This window comes from Chaetura pelagica, unplaced genomic scaffold (genome assembly GCF_000747805.2).
Source record: "Chaetura pelagica isolate M959 unplaced genomic scaffold, ChaPel_1.0 scaffold180, whole genome shotgun sequence".
Lineage (NCBI taxonomy): Eukaryota > Metazoa > Chordata > Aves > Apodiformes > Apodidae > Chaetura > Chaetura pelagica.
The window spans coordinates 1029547-1033157 of NW_009951794.1; positions in this window are offsets into that span (position 1 = coordinate 1029547).

A 3611-nucleotide genomic window follows, 5' to 3' on the forward strand; every position below is an offset into this window, starting at 1 on the left:
TATGGAGTACCAAGGAAGACTGACTTGGCCATTTGATCCAGCTAGAAAGCTTTTCTGGGATACTGTTTCCCCCCCACCCCTCGGAGAGCTTAATGTGCAGATCTGTTTTTCACAAATCAACAAAAATGAAACAGAAATAAAAAGTAAATGAGACACAAAAATAAATTGGCATGAAAGAAATCCATGCCAGAACAAGAAAGAGGGTGTTAAAAGGATGAAAATAAGCTGAGGAGGGGATTTGCAATGGCTGGGAAGAGGAAAAAAGGTCTCTCAAACATCCAGAGACAGACAGCTTCAGGTGGTTAAGAGGTTAATACCCTCCCAGCTGCAAAGGATCTGTGTTTCCCTTGCACACAGTTACACACCCTCTGGTATCTCTCTCGGGCTCCAGGACGTGGCTGGAAGTGGAGCAGGCAGCCACATGCCCTGTGCTCAGGGACAGGTGCCCACCCTCAGGCAGGACGTGCCCCAGTGCTGCTGGCAGTGCTGGTGGGACTGAGGCCTGGCCTTGCAGCCTGGAAATCCACAGCCCCCTCCTCCTGGGCTCCAGGGTCCCCCCAGCTCGCCCATCAGCCTCCACAGGAGTCCTGCCCAGAGGAGGAGACAAGGCCAAAGCAGAGAGCTCTGCAGGTTGCCCGTGCCAGGAGGATCAGCCTGTCACTTGCCTCCCTTCCTCCTCAGTCTGAAAGGCTCAGAATAGCCCTGGTCTTGCAAGACTCCTCTGGGGTCGTGCCTGTTTGTGTGGCTGACACGCTCCACTAATAGCACCCCAAGACATTCCTGGGCGGGTCGGTTGCCTTCTATAGCTCAGCACGAGGTGCTGCCACGTAGGAGCTGGACAACTGTGCTGTGTCCTGAGATGGCAGGTGCTATTCTTGCTGCAGAGAGACTCGCACAGCTCCTTTCTCAGCTCAAGTGTTGCAAACCAGAAGTAGGCCCTGGGGTGCTCTCCCTGGGAAGAGCACGAATCAAGGGGGTCCCTTGGAAGTCGGTGCCCTGAGGAGGTGCCAGCCCAGCTCCTGGCTGCTCCCCATGGGATGTGCTGGCCCAGGGGGAAGCAGCAGCTGCCCAGGCACTTCCAGCAGTTGGTGGGGGCTCAGTTTGGGATGCATGGGTGCCCTTTCTCTGGTACACCAAAAAATTAAAGCAATGCTTGTGGACCTGAATGCTAATTGTTTGGGGTTTTTTTGCTTATCAGAAAGAGGCCCCAGCCATGAATCCCTTCCCTGATGAGGAAGGCAGAGGCTTCTCCAAGCTTCTCCAGGACCAGCAGCTTTGCAGAGAGTCATGGAGTCATGTTCCCTCTCTCAGCCAAGTGGAGCAGGGGCAGCCCATGAGCATGTGCAGATCAGATACAGAGCTGGGGCCCCAGCTCATGAAGTGTGATGCAAAATGCTGAACTTACCTTCATGTGACTCTTGTTGGAGAAAAAATTAATTAGCTGGTAAGTGAGAGAAGGTGGAAATAAAAGCAACCAGAGTACTAAGGTAGGGTTGAAATTGTGCTGGGGACTGGAGGGAGGAGTCTGAGGGGAGGTGAGATGGATGTGTGTGAGGAGAAAGAGTAAGTGATAAGATGGTAGAGGATGTGGGGGTGTAAGGAAAAACGGCATCAGGTTTCGGGAAGAAAGATCAGGAGAAATCTGAGGGGAAACTTCTGGGAAACTCTACAATGATCACAGGATTTTTAATTTTTTTTTTAAATTTTGGAAAAGACCTTTAGGACCATCAAGTTATCCCAGCACTGCCAAGTCTGTCACTAAACCAGGTCCCTCAGCACCACATCTACACATGTTTTAAATACCTCCAGGGATGATGACTCATGATAATCTGCAAATGACAGTCTAACTCATAGCCCACCTTGAGACAGCTTTGTAAAGCTTTAGTTTTGAAGAAATTACTGTATTTAATAATTTGATAATTTACTCTATTTAATAATGCTATAATTTCCTTTATTTCAAGTGTAAAGTAAAGCAGTATGTTGTTTCATTACTACTGGACATGGCACAAGGCTATTGCTCATGCCCAGGCTCTGTGCTGAGAGGAACTGTCTGCACCTCAGAGGGAGCATCTTCAGGCAGCACTTCCCAAACCCAGGAGCACAACCTGTGTTGGCAGGAGGCAGTGAGAAGCCATACCTTCCCAGAGGGCTGAGGACTCCTGGGACTACTGTCAGTCCCCAGCTGGAGTCTGGAAGCCCCCAAACACAGCTAACCCTCTCTGGCCCAGCCTGCTCCCCAGGCAAGGATGGCAGCCTGTATTGGGATCCTCCAGCCTCAGGAGCTGCTGGCTCTGGAAGTGGATGGGGATGGTGCAGAGTGGCCCAAGTTTTGAGCTGCTGCTGTGGCTCACCCTACAGGGACCTAGCTTTCCACTCTGTGTGGGCCCAGCCTGTGCCTGCCACCCATGCATGTGTTTTGGAAGAATCTTCCAAGGAAAAAAACAAACACCAACCTGGAATTGGAGGAGGAGATGGAAGCAGAAGCTAAATCCCCACTGAAAGCCACTTCTATAAAGCCTGCTGGATTATCAGGATCAAAGTGAGACACTGATATGAAGAAGATGAATTGCTCGCTGCTGTATGGAGAATGAGGGTCATTTTGCACTGGCACTCAGCCTGTGGAGTGAGGCTGCCTGTCACCTGATAAGGGCTTATGCAAAGGTCTTAAGGAAAGCAGCAGTCCACAGTGGCCATAAATGAACATCTCGGAGAGAAAGTTTAAAATAGATGCAGCTGGTGGGCTCATATAGAGCTGCTGTCCCCTATGGATGGCCAGGGATCACAGCCCAGAGGTAACGACCACTCTTAGCTAACGTGGGGCAGGCAGCAGTGTGGGACCATGGGATGATGCTGTGAGACCCCACAAGGCACCTGCAAGATTGTGCCCACCTGGAGGTCTTCTCAGGGAGAAGCAGACACTTTGAGGGACCTGAGGGACTGATTTGGAAGGAAGGCAAGATAGACCTGTGTTGCTCAGCAAAGCAGTGATGCAGTGAAGTTGGTGCTGCATTTTGTGTGCAGAAGAATTAAAATGATTTATCAGTCCACGGCCCTGACTGAGATGTAAAACACTCTGGCTGCTGGTTATCTGGTGACATGTTGCTGTCATTGTCTCCTGCTGCTTTACACAACTGATTTACTCTTCAGAGGGAGCAGGGACCTGTGTCTTTCCCTCAGCATCTCAAACGGATGCAAAGAGCAATTAGGGAAATGTTTAGTCTGATCATTGAGAAAATCTGTCTGCCAACAGAAGATAATGAGGCTGTTGACAAATTTCCTGAGGATGCAAAAGGAACTTCTCTGCAACACAAAAAAGTTAGTTCAGAAAACAGCACTAGAGCATTCTGCTATGTATCCTGTAGGTACTCTGGTACTCAGAAAATCCCATGCTAACCCAGTATTAACCTTGAAAAGTCTAATGTTTAAAGTGAACAGGTTTATACAAATTCCATACCAGTGTATTTCCATTTACAGCACTGAAATGTGCCCAGAAGTGGGATTTGTGCAACTGTCACAGATGAGTGTCAGCCTAGGAAGATATCACCTCACTGCTCTCTTTTTTAGGATACAGTTGTTGCTAGTGCTAAAATTATGCACCTAATCCTGATTTT